General features: G+C 40.5%; 1 long non-coding RNA gene across 2 annotated transcripts; it reads right to left on the reverse strand.

Annotated features, from left to right (window-relative positions):
* Nucleotides 1-5,830: 5,830 nt before the first annotated feature.
* LOC143661401 (uncharacterized) lies at nucleotides 5,831-13,081 on the reverse strand. Of its 2 annotated transcripts, XR_013164556.1 has the most exons (4): nucleotides 12,982-13,081; nucleotides 11,623-11,729; nucleotides 6,022-6,101; nucleotides 5,831-5,895 (listed from the first exon to the last, which is right to left on the reverse strand). It is a non-coding gene; the product is annotated as an uncharacterized LOC143661401 (long non-coding RNA). The 2 variants fall into 2 exon arrangements; XR_013164560.1 differs by lacking the exons at nucleotides 5,831-5,895; nucleotides 6,022-6,101 and having other exon boundaries at nucleotides 11,611-11,729.
* Nucleotides 13,082-17,992: the final 4,911 nt, after the last annotated feature.

Here is a 17,992-nt window from a genome sequence, read left to right on the forward strand (position 1 = left end):
GAGGGAAGAGGGGAGGGTAGTAAAATAGTTAGTAAAGATCACAAAAAGAACACAAATCTGTGAAAGCAAATTGTCCCACATTGGTGGGGCCTCTTGCCCCTGCCTTCTTTGCAAGCGTGCCTGCATGTCTTCTCACATAGTGTACTCAATAAACTTTCTATCTGCTTACTCAGAAAAAAAAAAAGAATGAGTTCCTTGTGGTCAAATTAGGGAAAGGAAAGAAACAGCTGGGGAGAAGCACCAAGAGGGTATCTAATCCCACTTCCCTCAGCGCTTGGCATGTTGATTCATTACTCATTCCACAAATAGTAATTAGGTGCTGGACATGTGTCAGCACTGACCTCATGTAACTCACAGCCTAGGGGAGAAGACAAACCATTACTCAGATAACTTCAATAGGACTTGGGATAACGGAAGCGACCCCAAGGAAACCATATCATTTAGGAGTGCTTTCCTTTACACATAATAGACATCACAGTTAACAGTGGCTTAAATAAATGGGGGTTGAAATCTCTCCCCTAACAAGAAGTCTGGAATTAGGCAGTTGCCAGTGTGGCTTTAACATCCCAGTGATCTCAGGACTGGTATCTCTGTGACTTTCTTGGACTCTCCCCCGGTGTCTCCAGATGGAAGCCACAACTCTAGGATTTATGTTGCTTGTAAAGGAGGGGAGAGGAGAGGCCAGTGATGCCTATCTCATTTACCAGGGAGACAGAAGCTCTTTTGTGAGCTCCAAGGCAGATTTCCACTGATATCTCATAAACCAAAATGGTGTCAAATACCTCCCCTGCCAACCAGCTGCAAGGAGAGAGAGAAAATGACAACTTTGCTTTTTTAGACCTCCTGTTTTCTCTTCTAAGCCTTTTCTCTAAACCAGGAGGCTGACATACGAAGACATCAGGAGGCTTCCTTGCTCTTGGGTTTGGTCAATGGGCAGCACTTGGCAGGTGTTTGAGGGAAAACAGAGAAGGAATGTTGGTTGTGGTATCTATTCCCGTGGCTCCCTCCCAGTTAGGCTGCTGGAGGCTAGTGCATCTTGAAGTTTCCATTAGGTAGTTCTCTTGCTCTGGACTGGTGACTGCTCTTTCTCTTTGCCCCTCAGACCTAGAGATGCCCTGTTGCTGTGAGCCCCAGGAAGCTGTATTAGACTTTTAGTCTATTAGACTTTCTCTACTGTCCTCTCCAACTAAATAGTTTCTTGTTTAGTCTCTTCTGAAAATACTCAATCTGAATATACCACCCATTTCCTTGGGGGACCCTGAGTGGTATAATTGTGGGGTAGGAATAGGTGTCCAACATACTCAGCTTCACTTTATCCCCTGGGTGGAGAGTAAAGGGGAGGGTGTCAGTGAAGGCTTCATAGAGGAGTTGACATTTGAGGTAAATCTTGAAGATAAATAGGATTTTACCAGGTAGAAAAAGAGTGGGAGATGGAGGGGAGGTAGAACTTTCTAGGTAGAGATACTAACAGGGCAAAACCACAGTGATGTGAGGGAGAGTGGGATAGTTTAGCAACAGTCATGGAGGGTGGAGAGAGGCTTGGAAATATGGGAAGTAGGAGTTTATACCATGAAAGATAGCTGGTCAGAGTTGGATTTTTGTCCTGAAGGAAAATAGGGTATCCTTTGATGACTTAAGAAGGGGTGTGCCATAAATTTTGATTGACAAAGATTATTTTGGTGGCACCATGGAGGATTATTGGAGTGGCATGAGAAAAAAAAAGGCTGGGAGAGAATTTAGGAAGTTTCTACAACTGTTCGCCACAAGATAATAAAGTCCTGAACTACGGGATGCTTTCCTTGATGACCTTCCCCAATGAAATGAAATTTTTCCCATACCCAAAGCTGTTTGTGCACACCCCTGTCAAACTTTGTGTCACAGAGCATTATAGCATTGTAGTATTATATTATTATAAGTGCTATAGTTCACTATGTTATTGCTATTTCTATTTGTCTATAAAAGTTCGTGAGGACAGGAACCACGTTTCAATTACCTTTGTATTCTCAGCTCATAGTATGGTGCCTGTCCCAAAATAAGCATTCAATAATTGTTGAACTGAACATAGGAATTTGGATTATCATATACTGTCATGGACGTGTTACAAGCAAAGTGCTTACCAGTGATGACAAGTATAGCTCGAGTCTCACATTATATAGCTGTGCTCTTTCTGACTGAATATAGAAAGGAAAGAAGGAAAGAAGACAGGAAGGAAGAAGCAGCCCACTGGCTTTCCAAATGATTGAGAAATGGGAGAAATGGGGGAGTGGGGATTTGAAGAAGAGGTTAGTGTGCAGAGCCTCAACATATAAAAATTCCCCAACCAAAAGGGATGGAAGCCAAATTCTATTTTGGTTCATTGAAACTGAAGGGGGGAATATTGTCAGGCTTCAACAGTGTGTGTATTATTTGCTAGCACAGAAGCTGGGTGATTTCTGCATGGGCTAGGTAGGGATTGCTTCCCAGAATGAGCCCTTTCCCAGACTACAGGAAAGGAACAAGGTTGAACCTAGTCTTGTGTGGGAAGCAGTAAGTGGCAAGAATTGTTGTTGGTTGACAACCACCAAGTGCTTTCTAGGGAATAGAGCTCCTTCCTCTCACCCATTGCCCTGATAATTGTTGAAAAATAGAATTTGATTAAATGCTTCTCTAGGAAGAAGTTGGGCAGGGTGAAGAGGAAGCAATAAAACAACTATTAAAGAGTTATTTGAAAATAGTCCTGGAGAGTTATGAAAAATTCAACCATTAGATAAAAAACTCAGCATTTCAATCAAAGCTTTATTAACTCGAGAATATACTAGCAAAGATGTCAGAACAATCAAACCTATCTTTAAATCATGTCTTTAATATCTGTAAGGTTGTGTGGGCAGGGTTTCGTTCTAAAGAACGCTTTGCAGTAATTTCAAGGGACTACTCTAAGATAGGTATTTGGCATATTATGCCATTTAAATCTTATTAAACAGAGTGATAGAAAAGTATTTATTCAGATGAGGAAACTGAGACTTACAAAAGTTAACCTGTCAAAGGTCACACAAAAAGTGATGGTGTTGGAGTTTGGACTCTGTATCTGTCTGATTCCAATGACTGTGGACAGTGTCCAACACCTGGATGCTTTGATGCTTTTCATACAATAACTGTGATATTTGCATCAGTCTTTCTTTCCCCTATTTTTTCCCCAATGTACTCATCAGGGTCCTCTAGGGAAACAGAACCAACAGGAGTTGTCTGTAAATATTATGAGATTTTATAAAAGTGTCTCATGCAACTGTGGGGATGCATGAGTCCAAATTCTGTAGGGTAGGCTGCAAGCTGGTATCTCCAATGAAGGTTTTTTGATGAATTCCCCAGGAGAGGCTGGCTCAGTGAAGTAGAGATGAAAATTCTCTTTTCTGACTGCTGAAGTCATCACTTCCCTATAAAAGCCTTCACCTGATTGGATTAAACAGCTCTCATTGCAGAAGATACCGCCTTAGTTGATCATAGATGTAATCAGCCATGAGTGCAGTCAACGTACTGATGATTTAAGTCCATAGAATGTACTTGCAATAGGAGTCCAGTGCTTGCTCGACCAGACAAATGGGCACCATTACCTGGCCAAATTAACATGTGAACCCAAGCATCATATTCATGTTGTGTTATTCAGCATAATTCCAGATGTTTGATTCTGTGAAGGGTTAAGTCTCAGTCTCAATGAGGGCTTTTGTTGTGACTTTGCATCTTGGGTCTTAATGCTTCCCTGCAGAAGGGAAGTTGAGATCAAGGGTTTCAGATTAATCTTTTAAAAACCCCACCTTTCTCGTTCTCTCAGGCTCTGTGCATTTTTAGATGATTTATAGCATGGTTCATCCTAGGAAATATTTGTTTCAGGAATGACAGGTAATCCTCCTTACCTGGCCTGTGCTTCATTCACCTCTGCATTTTAAAGCATGTGGCTCCTCTGGGGATGTGTTGGGGTTGGAAGATAAGCATAAGCTTCACTAGGTCCTAGTGAGAGCATCTGGCTCTTTGCTATTTATCCGGAGTGACTTGGAGGCTGGAGAAGTGTCATTTAAATCCATCAGCCCACCAGCAATTAAGCCCATCAGCAATCAGAGAGGAGTGTCTTATTTCTTTTGGGTGCTGAAATGCAGAAATTCTTGCTGATGTTTAAAAACCTGGAGGAAACAGTCTCAGGAAGCCAGCCATCATGGCCTGCAGTGCTGGGCACTTCTGTGACTGTGACCAGAGCCAAAAGCTCCCCGGGAGAACAGGGTCCTCGGGTAGCAGTGGCACTCTGTGCTTTATCTTGGAAAGTTCTCTCTCCCTGTGCTGTGGTTCTGAAGATGGAACTGAAGCATAGAGGATTCCTGTCTTTTGGTGGAAATAAAGCCTCATTGTGGCTTCCATTTGTCTGCCTTTTGAAACAGGCCCTTTTGTCCTCCATACACCTTTGCTATTGTCTTTGACCTGAGATCTGAGCTATTTAGGCTGTTGTGACCCTTAATCCTAAAGCTGGGAGAATTTCTTCAAAAGGTTGGGAGATGTCTTTGCCTTATTCATTTCATTAGATAACTCATTCCTTAGCAGTTGGTATATTTTTGGTGGAGGAACATAATTTATTATTTTAACATTACTTGTGTTAAACCCTGGGTCTAGTGTGGTAGTAGGTAGAATGTAGTGAGCGGTTAATACCTATTTGCTGAGTAAATGGCCCCTTTGGACAAGTCATTATTTAAATGTAGTAAAGGAGATGGCATGCGACCTCACTAAACCCAGCTCCGGCATGTGGCCATGTTGAAGACACATTCAAACAACACAGCTCATTGTCATTTCTGAGCCTTTGGGTAGCTGATTTTCCAGCGATGACACTTCACCGGCTCATTGACCTATGTGGTAGACTTTATCCTCTTCTTTTGCCCCCGAACTTCAGAAAAAGTTTGCTGCACACAGGCTTGTGCCAGTGAGACTTTGGGGACCAGCGCTAACTGGGCACTATGATGATGAAAAGGGCTGGCAGGGATTATTAGCTGTATGTAGAACGGGACTGAGAATTCAGTGGGTATGGAAACTGAGAGCTGAGTAGTACAGATGTAAGCCTGCCTTCACTCCAACCAAACTCCAGAGGCCTCAAGAGCTGGGTTTCCCATTTCATATAAAATGGGATTTTAAGCCAATCTTAACTTTTAAAGAATAAGGTGACTTGGGAAAGCTCAGGCAATTCTGGCCACAGTCGTTTGGGTTACAGCTAATATAGATAAGAGAAGTGAGCATTATTTAGATTCAAAAAGCCATTTTCTTCTAGTGATGAACAGAGAAGCTGAGAGACCAAGCATGGGCAGGTGTGACTGTGCTACACGCCGCACTCTTTCCTTATATGGTATAGAGAGATCTTTTCTGATGTTCTGTCACATCTGATACAACTGGTGTCTTTGGGTTTTTTCCCCCACAGCCACTGTTACTCAGTTTCTTTTGGTTTGGGGTAGAAATTCAGAAGAAGGGCTACGATGGTGAGCAACTTCACAAGCCAAAAAAGAAACTAAACCAAACCCTGTATGTAAATAAAGTGTGGTTTAAAGAATTGGAAAACTGGAAGTTAAATAGAAGGAATGTCCCTGCTACAAGTTTCAGTTTAGCAAAAAAAAAAAGGCTGCCTTGGGGTAAAAAAAAATAAAAAGAAGATCTCTTCCTTAATTATCCTAAATCTTTCTGAGTGAAACATAGTATTCACATCAGGGGGTCTGTTCCTTAACCTTCATCCAGTTATTTCTTTTCTCTGCCTCCTGATTCTGGATTAAATTTCAAACTGATAAAATGCTTTTGCTGGCCGCATTAGTGCCATAAATACAAACTGTCTGCCGTCAGGACCTACTTTTATTCTTTTCGAAAAACAAGCAGGAAATGATGAAAACCATTTGGAAACTGAAGGGAAAAAAAAAAAAGAAATAAATAAAAATAATAAAAACATATTACTGCTGGTGTTCTGTGAACCGGGGGTGGGGGTGGGTGGGTGGGGAGGGAGAAAGGATTCCTGGCGTTGACTCATACCTTCCAGAGATTTCCTTAATGACTGCACCTTTGTGTCGCCAAAGCACTGCTCGTTTATCAGTCTGTGGTTTAATCCAAACCTATCAGGATGAAAATTCAAGGAGGGTGAAGGTTAAATGACAGACATCCCTATGTGGAAACTACAGAGTTGATAAATGTCCACAAGACTTGACTGAAAAGGTTGGGAGGGACAATATCTCTTGGGTGCCACTGAAAACAAAGAGGTGGTTGGGTGGGAGGCTGAGGAAGCAGGGTGAATCCAATTCAAGAAACACATTTTATTTTAACAATGCTTTTAATTAACTGTGAATCAGAAGGGAAATTTTGAACTGTCTCCCCATATATCAACAATGATGAATGCGTAGTGATATGTGCATTACTGATCACGGAGAAAGCACATTTTACTGAAATAATAAGATGTCTTTGGCAGGGTTGGCAGTGTTGTTTTGTTATGCCTCCCACTCTTATTCACCACTCCTGCTTTTTGCACCCCCAGGATGCTTGCTGTGGTTTCACCGTGTCTTACCTTTCTCAAATGTTTCGGGTCTCTTCTCTCTAAAGTGCTCTTGTCTAATTAGTTTGTTCATCCTGCCACATAGCAAAATGACTGGCATGTAGTAGATGCTCAATAAATGTTTACTTAATTAAGTCATTGTCTGTGGAGCTGCTGTATAAAGCGGTTATCTCTGTTATATTGCACACTGACGAAACCTCTTAAAATGGCCATAGCCCTTCCCTGGCTATCAAGCTTGGGGTAGTGGTTATGAGCACAGACTCTGAAATCAGATTCAGTGTGATCTTGGGTAATTACTTATCCTTTCTGGCCCCATTTTCTCCAGTTATAAAATGGGGTTAATAATAGTGTCTACCTCCTAGGGGTGTTATGACAATTAAATGATTTCAGATTTGTAAAAATGTGTAAAAGGAAGAAAAATGATTATTCTAGAAGGAATAGTGCATGTGGGTGAACCTTTTTGGGACTTGATAAAAATCTGCAGTTTTCTTAAAAGGTGAAAGAAGTCTCTATAGAAATAAGCAAATTGAAAAAGTTGGCATGGGTGATAACCTTCTTCTCTACTCTCTGTGTCCTCCTTTCTCAAATAAAATTGATCTCAGAAACTATACTAACACCATACTGAAAACTAAACAGTATTCAGTAGTCAAAGAGGGCTTCTGTGGAGTCTAGTGCATTGTCTACTCATGAGACTGGTTTCCTCAGTCCAGTACTTTGCACACATAAAGAAGGTAGCCTTATCCTTGTAAATGAGGGAATGCTGATAATGATAAATTTTGAGGAGTTCTCCATGACCATTTCCTTTCTGGGTTGGTTCACATTATTCCAATGGATTCTCTTATTTAGCCCTTTTCCTAACTTAACAAGTGTCTTACCTGGATGAGGCCAGATTTTGAATCGGGATGGCACTCCTTTGGCATCAAAAGCATGGAAGAACAAGCTTTTCATTATGTTCTGTACTTAATTGGTTAGGGAATTTTTTTTGCTCCATTGTTGCTTCCTATCCTACAGTGGAAACTTGAGTGGCTAATCCTTTGGGAGAGGACCATGTGTGCATAAGATTGAACAAGAAGGAAAACTGGGTTCACAGTCTGGTAGAGGAGGCTATTGGGGAAAATGAGAGGACTGCCTTTGGCAGGCACCTCCCTCCAGATTCTCAAGGCCACAGCTCTGCTAGGGGATGGGCTATCTCCATGGCACAGTTCTGCAATACAAGAGAGGCCCCAGCAGATATTTGTTGTAAGAGAGGCCAGAGCATTCCCACTTACTTCTCTCTTGTGTCAGCCCTGAAGGCAGGGGTACCCAGCTGACCTCATCTGGAACGAGGCAAATCCTACTGAACATTGGCAGGAAGGGACCCTGTGTTCTGCATTCCAAAACTCTACCTTAGTGTCCTCCCCAATGCTGGCCTCCCAACTTCTGTCCAAGGAAATATGCCATTGAATATGTCTACTTTTCCTTTGTCATGAGAAAATCCATTCCTGTGAGTAGTTTGTCAGAAATGAGAATTCCTATAATGATTTTTCAGTCTTCTTTTTTTCTTTAGAAGCTTTATATCACTGTGCTGTATTCACTTCAGAATCTTAGTATTTAGTTTACTTGGAGACATAAACAACAATTATGATGATAACAGCCACTGAACAAATGATAATAACAGCAGAGCACTAAATATAAGAATTAGTCAACAAGAGAAAGTAACAGTTCCAGCTGTCTTGAGCAATTCTGTAGACATAACTTGCAACGTGGAAGATATAAAAGGAAGACTTAGGTGGAGGGAAAAATATCACGCTCCATTAACGTATACACTGAAGATGTGGGAGTTGTCAGCAACAGCTTCGCACTTTAAATCTGAGGTTAGTATTATAAGATCCTATCAATTATGCTAAATGACAGACCACCAGGTGGCCCAAGACAGTTAAAGGGAGAAATTCCACTGGTCAAGGCATTGAAGTTGATTTTATTAGCTTAATCCTAGCTTCAAATGATGCATTTCTTCTTCAGTCTAGTTGTGAGGGCTAAACCTGTTTATACATTTGTATAACACATGGTACTACATTGAGACTTCTTTAATTTGCAGAGAAACTCCTTTTGCCTTTCATTTAAGAAGTAGCAAAGCTGGTATACAGTGGAAACCCTTTATGAGTGGTTGTCCAAATTGGGTCACTATTTTGTTTCTCATTGAATTTCTTTTTTGTCTGTTTTTCCGCTTTTTGAGAGTAAAAGAGGATGTCATTAGCAATTTTGCTGGGACAACAGGCAGGGGCCAAACCTATCCTAGAGGGCATGGTCATCAGAATAATGTTAAGAGTATTAAAAATCTAATGAGGTTAGATTTTTAAAAAATCAATCTTTGGAAGATAGCTACAAAGTTATTCTATTGCTACTGCATGTGCATATATCTTGGGATATCAGTGAAGTCATAGAGGAGCTAATTTTACTGCATTTAATAAGTTAATGAGTAGTGAATAGAGTGTTTCCTTTCATTGCGAACTTTTACTTGGTTCTAACCAAAAATAATTTCTTTTCCTTTTTTTTTTTACACTTTCTGGTGTGTGCATGCTTGATTTTGCTCTCATTCAATAATTTGTCCTCCTAAGGGAAAATACTGGAATATTAGATTAATTTCCTCCATGGCTCCCTGGTATACCTGATGGAATCTGAGTATCTCACAGCAGTAAAAGCACAGGACTTGACCTTAGAAACTCTAGCATAATAGTCTTAGCCTCCTCAAAATTATAACAGCAGATTCCCACAGAGATGAAAACTTACAATGGTTTTTTTTCTGTTCTACCATCCATCCACTTGTTCACTGATGAATGGGGTCAGGAAAACTCTCTCTTAGACCCCTGAGAGCAATACATTCTGGCCACAGAGATTGGCTTCTCTTTCACCTCATTGTGAATATTGAATCCAAACCATCAGCGCATTTTGACCTTAGGCCGTTTAGGAAAAACGTCACTTGGTTAGACTGAGCCCCAATCTGTGCAATTCATTTAATAAAGAGGTTGGAATCTTCCCTAAATGCCGAATAGGTTCGGTTTGACCTCTATATCTCGAACTTTGGTCTCTTTCATTATTTCAAATGAAGATACTGTGGTTGGCTGCACACAATTACTGACCATCTTACAAATTGAGAGACATCTGGCCTCTGAAAAATCATTGCTGGACTGCTCAGGATGACAGATAATTTTCCGTTGGCTACTCTTGGCCTAGGGCAATTGAGAGAGCTGTCTTTTTTGCACACCTGGAAATACTTTTCATCTCAACTCGCACCTCAACTCACCCCGAGCTCTCTGGAGACTAGTAGGTTTATTTCGAAGGTCCACCCTTTCAAAGAAGCTGTCCCCTTTTGGCTGAAGGAGAAAAAACTATGACTTTCTTGATGGACTTCCTGACAGCTAAAAAACAGTGAGGGAACATTCAAACTTAAGACATAAATAATTCAGCACTGATTTTCCTTGAGTTTCATAACCAATATTAGTTTCTTTCTGTGTCTCGTCATTGTTCCCATGTCCTTTACTAGGAGGAATAACCTTTCCCTTCTATCTGCCATAGACTTGGTCTGGATGCATATTTGAGGCTGCTGCAAGCAGAAATGGATAATAACGTTACTGGCTACAACCTTGTGTGGCCCCCCAAAATCCTTATGAAATTCTCCTTCCATTTTTATACTATATGACATGAGGTTTGATTTTGTTTTTTTCTATTTAAAAGAAAATTTTAATGTTTTATTACAGTGTGTTACTGGGGCCGTTTTTCCCCCAAAGAGAAAGTGTGGTTATAATAAAGGAGGTTGGTGTGCCATTTTTTTTTTTTTTTTTTGTATGCTGAATGGCAGGGTCACATTTTATTCTTTTTCCATGTGAGTATCCCATTATCACAGCACCATTTGTTGAATTTTGTTTGTTTGTGTTTTTGTTGGTTTCTTTGTTTTGTGTGTTTGGGAAGCGCCTGGGCTGGAAATTGAACCTGGGTCTCCCACATGGCAGGTGAGAATTCTACCACGGAACCACCCTCACAGCCCCTGGTGTGCTTTTTAATGCAAGCTCTTCTCTCTTAAGGCCAGATGTCAGCTATTAGATCTCTGCCAATCCTTGTCTGCGGTGGTATTTGTAACGTGGTTAACCAAATATATTCACTCTCACCCCTTAAATTACCTTTTATAGTTAACTGACGAATGAAATATGAATAATTATTAAAATGTGGGCATGAGAACTAAGAGGAAGAGAAACATCTGTCTCCGTTTCATCAACCTGAAATGAATCCTTTCCTTTTATGGATTACCTGTCGACTCAAAAAATCCTTTGAAAATTCCGCGTGACTCAGTGAGAAAGATTTTAAATACATTCTTTAAAAGGAAGCCATACTTCTCTTGGAAAGGGGAAACTATAGTTCCAGATATTTTCTATTTAATAAGAGTCAGAGCTGCCTACTTCTTCCTTTTCCTTTCTCCTTTATTTTCTTCCTCCTTCTCTCTCTCCTTGCCTTTTCCATGATTACTGATAGTTTGCTGGGTGCCAGGAACTCTATTAAGTACAGCGCAGCCTGGGGTTCAAGGGTGTGATATGAGGATGAGAAAGCCACGGCCTTGCCATTAAGTAAGTAGCTGCCGGGAGATTGAATGAAAAGCAACCATGTGGCAAATGTGACCAGAGAAGCTAAGCCAGGTGCCCTGGGAGTCCAGAGCAGGGAGAGTGTGGGAAGAGGAGAGTGGACTTTTTGGCATGGGGGTATTTTTCATTGAGAAGGTGACATTTGAGCTGGATTTTGATTGATGAGTAGGAGCTGCCCAGCACTGAGAGACAGAATTCAGAAGAGGGAAAACCCATCACCTGATATGGCAAGTGTAAATATGGCTAGGCAGGAATAGCTTGAGATGAGGGAGACACAACATGCAATGCTGAGGGACTTTCAAGTAATGGGAGGAACAGAGGCCAAGGCTCATTGCCTGGAAAGCACATGGAATGCTTTTGGGGTGTGGTGGACACTAACAGTTATTATTGCATTGCTAATGTGAGTGATAACCTTGGAAATGTGCTCTCATTATACAAGAGGAAGTCAAGACTCAAAGAAGCTAAGAGATTTACCCAAAGTCATGTAGCTAACAAATGGCAAGGTCAGAGCTCAAATTTAGACATGCTTGACTCCAAAGCTAATATTCTTTCCAGACACCAGTACAACAGGAAGCAGGGACCTGGAAGGAAAAGAAAAGACCTTAAAAAGTCATTTATTGCCACAAATGACAAGCCTACTTCATATCATAATGGTGCAGAACTCCAGGGACTCGCTATTCCTAAAAGAAACTCAGAGCTGATAGACTATCCACTTAGCAGCTTTTATTCTTGGCGTTTATAATCTACTTCTGACTTTATTTAATATACTTTAGGCAAGGCAATCAGGTAGGGTTTTCTGAGGGATTGTAACAGGACAGATTGAGTTATGCTGGGGTGAATTATGACCTCTAAACATGAGTTCCTCAAAACCAAAAGCATTCACTTATCACTTCCATCGTGTATTTGTTGGGGGTTTAAGGGGTAGCCTCCTCTATGCAATTGTCATTCACAGGCTCAGGTACAGAGAAATGTCACTGTCATTTCACATCGCTGACTTCTTCACACTGTTGGGAGTTGTCTCAGAAAGGAAAGGTATAGAGTAGGCTGGAGAGTGTAACATGGCATGTAAATGCACGGCCTGGAAGTGACACACATCACTTCTGCTTACATCTTTTTGTCTGGGACCACGTATATAACCACACATACCCTTAAAGGGTGAAAGACACTACCCCCCTATGTGCTAGGAATTACAACACACTCTAATATACTTCCTCCAAGTCTCTGGGGTATAATAAAAAATAAACTCTTGATGGCTCTAGAGCCGTCACTTTTTCTGCTTCTGTTGATGGTTCTTACACTCTCTAACACAGTAGCCACTGGCCACGTGTGGCTATTAAATTAAAATATAAAGATCAGAACGAAGTAAAATTAAATACTCAGTTCAGTTCCTTAGTTGTACTGGTTGTGTTTCCACTCTTTAATAGCCACACGTAGCTAGTGGCTACCGAAATGGGAAGTGCCTTTTCATCATTGTGGAAAGTTCTATTGGACAGTGCTGTCAAGAGCAGGAGCTGGTCAACTTTCCTGTAAAAGGCCAGAGAATAAATAGGTTAGGCTTTGGAGGACCTATGGGCTCTGTTGCAGTTAATCAACTCTGCTGTTCCAGTGGGAAAGTAGCCATAGATAATTTGTAAGTGAATAGCTGTGGTTGTTTCAATAAACTTACCAAAACAGGCAGCAGGCAGGATTTTGCCTGTGGGCCATTGTTTTCCCACCTTTGTTTAGACTAATGGTCTGTAAAGGGAGGAAGCCTTCTTACCATCTAATGAATATGGTAAGAAAACATCAGAATTTCAATCATTATTTTAAAAACCCATTGATCCTTACTTGTACCTTTTATCCAGATTGGCGTGGGCTCCCTCTGTCCTGGCCTGTTTGTCAGATGTCATGTGCATTGGATGGTGGTTCTGCAGCCCAGGGATGTGTGTTGTGGGGTGCAGAGGCATTATGTTATTTCTTCCTCCCAGCGCATTGTGACATAATGCACTTCACAAAGTCTAATGGTGACTTTATGAATTTTGGCTGCCTAATTTTTTTGGACTAGAGCTCACAAAATGAATAAATCGTTAAAAAAAAATTTCTGCAAAGACACTACTGGGTATTACACTCTTGTCTCTCAAACATGTACTAAACCCTGGAATCCTGGGGGTGGGACTCCACAAATCACATTTCTCCTGGGTTGGTTTGCTCACTGCCGACCTGTAAAGGCAAGAGGAAGGAGAAAGAACTTGCTCCTTATGTGTTTGCTGTTTTTGCTCGTTACCCCATGTGCTGGTTTGAAAGGATGTATGGACCCTAGAAAAGCCATATTTTAATCCTAATCCCATTTTGTAAAGGCAGCCATTTCTTCTGATCCCTATTCAGCATTGTATGTTTGAAACTGTAATTAGATCATCTCCCTGGAGATGTGATGTAATCGAGAGTGGTTGTTAAACTGGATTAGGTGATGACATGTCTCCACCCATTTGGGTGGGTCTTGATTAGTTTCTGAAGTCCTATAAAAGAGGAAACATTTTGGAGAATGGGAGATTCAGAGAGGGCAGAGCAGAATGACATAGCCACGAGAAGCAGAGTCCACCAGTCAGCAGCCTTTGAAGATGAAGAAGGAAAATACCTCCCGAGGAGCTTCATGAAACAGGAAGCCAGGAGAGAAACCGAGCAGATGATGCCATGTTTGCCATGTGCCCTTTCAGATGAAAGAAGAACCCTGACCATGTTCACCATGTGCCCTTCCAACTGAGGGAGAAACTCTGATTGTGTTCGCCATGTGCCCTTCTCACTTGAGAGAGAAACCATGAACTTCATTGGCCTTCTTGAACCAAGATATCTTTCCCTGGATGCCTTAGATTGGACATTTCTTTAGACTTGTTTTAACTGGGACATTTTCTTGGCCTTAGAACTGTAAACTATCAACTTATTAAATTCCCCTTTTAAAAAGCCATTCCATTTCTGGTATATTGCATTCCAGCAGCTAGCAGACTAGAACACCCCAGTTGGTGACAGTGTCTGCCTTCTTTCCGCCCTCCCAAACCAGTTTCATCATACCCCATCAGATGGAGCAGCTCTAATCACGTATTGCCCCCTCCTCAGCCACCCGAGCCCTTCTCCAGGGCCCTTCACTGAGCACCTGGGGAACCAAGCACTGCCACCTGCTCAGATGTCTGCATCCCAGGTTCTCTGAGACCCTCAGGCCTTTAGGACCTGACAACCCTGGTTTCTTCCCCTCAATCTCCTAGTCCCAGGAGTGGGAGCTGCTTCTTGCAGTGACCCTCAGTGTCCCCTTTTAAGTCCTCAGATACTTGTTGAACCTATTTCCCTTGCTAAATTCTCTGTTAAAATAGCCAGAATGGAATTTTAAATTGCACCCTGATCGACAGACACTGTGGATTAAAGTACGTACATATTAATAATGCAAGAATAAGTTAACAAAGAAATAGTGCTGACAACATAAAGTAAAACCAGTGATGATTTAATCAGATGAGTAATCAGCCACAAAAAATCTGTTTTGTTGAAAACAGGTTGACATCCCTTACTGTTAGTGATGAATCTCACCCCAAGTTTATATTGTGCCTTAAGCAATAAGTGAATGACAATAATAAAATAAGCCAATTGGAAAGAAAATGAAACATAAAGAACCAAATCATGAAAAAAGTCCATATAATTTTTCAATGATATTTAAAATGATAAGACCCTCAAATTTTTTCTGTATTTTTTAAATTGTGGGAAAAAAAGTATATACAAAATAATACATTTCAAAATATATTTTAACAGGTAGTTATAGAACAGATTTCAAAGTACGATATGGATTATAGTTCCACAATTTCAGGTTTTTCCTTCTAGCTGCTCCAAGACACTGGAAACTAAAAAGAAATGATTCAGTAGTCATACTCATTTGTTAAATCCTAACTTTTCTGTTATAACTCCTCCTTTTCCTTTGTGCCTTTTCTCAATCTTTAGGGATATTTGGGTTATGCCCGTTCTAACTATTTTTCATGTTGAAAAGGGGTATTGACAGTATAGGAATGGGGGATGGAACTGGTTGATGTTCTTGGAGAGGTTGACCCCTCTGGGTTTCAGGACTTATCTGGCCTGGGAACTACATGGAAGTTTTAGGTTTCTGAAAAGTAACCTTAATGTGTGTAAATTTTGCTGGATCTCAGATAGAGACCTGGGTGTTCTTTAGGGTTAACAGGAGTGATGTTGTTTGGGGTTTGGCACTGTGGCAATCAGCAATATCTAGCTGAAGCTTGCATAAGAGTAGCCTCCAGAGTAGTCTCTCAATGCTATTTGAACTCTTAGCCACTGATACCTTTTTTAATTATATTTCTTTTCCCCATTTTGGTCAGGAATGTGTTGTCGGTGCCAGGGTCAGACTCATCTCTGGGAACAATGTCCCACATTGCCAGTGAGACTCACACCCCTGACTATCACACCCCACATAGTATGGAGGGTAATGATTTTACTTGCAAAGTTGGGCTTAGAGAGAGGAAAGAGAGACCACATCTGAGCAACAAAAGAGGTTCTCTGGAATTAACCCTTAGGCATAATCACAGGTAGGCTTAGCTTCTGTGCTACAGAAGTAAGTTTCATAAGAACAAGCCTCAAAGATCAGGGCTTGATAGGTTATCAGGTTGGGGTTTTTTTGTAAAGGTTCCTCAATTGTAAGCTGTTACAGCCATCACATCTATTAAGTTGTAAGTGTTCTTACTAAATTCTGAGATGCTGAGCTATTTGCTTATAACCTGGCCATTCCCTGGAACTTTGAGTATTTATGTGACACCTGAGACTCAGATTTAGAGCTCTGAAGCTATGAAAGTCAGCATTATCATGTAGAGAAACTGTTTAAAAAAAAGTTGAAAAAGTGATCAGACTTCAACTAGAGCTATGAATGAAGCTGATCGGGATAGGACTAAGGTAAATTAGAATACAGGATAGAGGATGATATGATTTTAAAACTTCAACTTCTGTGTGAGACCAAAGAAAGAGATATTCATTTGTGCAAAATCTAATTTAACTTGTATGATCAGTTTGAACACCATAATTACATGAAATCTTGAATAGGAAGTCAGAATTTTTTGTCTGTATAGGTTAGTATGATGCCCCGATACATCCTGGAGTAATTTGGGCAGAGAATAAAAAAGTATTTGTAAAGTCCCCGTGGGAGTCTGGGGGAAAGAAAATATTCATCTTTCCCATCTGGAGAAGTCCTGATATTCTAACAAGCAGTTAGAATGGGACAACCATTTCAATAGGCCAAGCCCTCAATGTTTGGGCTTGCCCCTATGAAACTTATTCCTGCAAAGGAGAAGATAAGACTACTTATAATTATGTCTAAGAATCACCCCTAGAGAACTTCTGTGTTGCTCAGATGTGTCCTCTATCTCAAAGCCAATTTGGCAGATGAATTTACTTCCTTCCCTCATGTGGGACATGACTCCCAAGGGTGTAAATATCCCTGCTAACATGGGACCTGACTCCCTCGGATGAGCTGGGACCTGACATCATGGAATTGAGAAAGCTTTCTTGACCAAAAGGGGGAAAAGAGAAATGAGACAAAAAGTTTCAGCGACTGAGAGATTTCAAACAGAATCAAGAGGTTATTCTTATATGGATATCCCTTTTTGGTTTTTAGTGTATTAGAATAGATAGAAAGAAATATATGAAACTATTGAACTATTCCAGTAGCTTTGATTCTTGAAGATGATTGCTTAACTATATAGCTTTTACAGTCTGGCTGTCTGATTGTGAAACCTTGTGGCTGATGCTCCCTTTATCCAGGGTATGGACAGATGAGTGAAAAAATATGGACAAAAAATTAATAGCAGGGATATAAGGGGTAAAAAAGTAATTGGGCAGATTGAAATACTAGTGGTGAACGAGAGGGAAGGGTGAAGGATATGGGATGTATGGGTTTTTCTTTTTCTGGAGTGATTCACATGTTCTAAAAATGATCATGGTGATGAATACACAACTATGTGATGATATTGTGAGTCATTAATTGTCTGCTTTGGAAGGACTGCATGGTAAGTGAAGATATCTCAATAAAAATATTAAAAACAAAAAAAAAAGATCAGAGGCTTAGCTTATTAACTCTGGAGTCCCTAGTGTTTGAGAGAGTATCAGGGGTTTCCCAGGTGGGAAAGTTTAATATTTTTTTCTCTAGTCCTTCAAGGGACATTGTCAATACGTAAATTGAACATTGCTAGATAATTAAATTATCTGCCCAACATATTCTGGGATATATCCAGATATTACATTAAACTATACAGAATTACAAGCCCTCATTCCCATTCTGGGACTATTTAATGAACTACCCAGACAGGTTGAGTTAGATTGTATGCTACAGAAAACTCAGGTTTTGGGCAAAGTAAAGCTCCCTTCTTTTGGTCTCTTAAAGTAGGTGAAGTTCTAAGATACAGAACTTCCTTTACCCTATATTTTGATACACCTTAATCCCAACCAGATCAGATTAAAGGCTGATCTCTTTTTCAGTTTCTTTAACAGTTGTTGTATGTAGCAATGCTGACTTTTAGAGCTGCAGGATTCCAACTCTGAGTCTTGGGTGTCACACAGTTACCCAAAGTTCCAGGGAAATACCAGGTTACACATCTAGGACAGCATCTCAGAATCTAGAAATGACTTAAAGTCAATTTTTTTACTTTAATAAAATTCATTATACCATGTTAAATATTTATAAGCCTCTTTTGAGCTTTGAAGAACAGTTTTCTTATGCAGGCATCATTTTCCTGTTTGGTTTACTGCTGTACCCTCCAAGCCTTGATTATTATGTGGCTTCTAGTAAATAATTAATGTATTTGAATGAATGAATCAGTGTTAACAGTGA

Source organism: Tamandua tetradactyla, chromosome 2 (genome assembly GCF_023851605.1).
Source record: "Tamandua tetradactyla isolate mTamTet1 chromosome 2, mTamTet1.pri, whole genome shotgun sequence".
NCBI classification, from domain to species: Eukaryota; Metazoa; Chordata; class Mammalia; order Pilosa; family Myrmecophagidae; genus Tamandua; species Tamandua tetradactyla.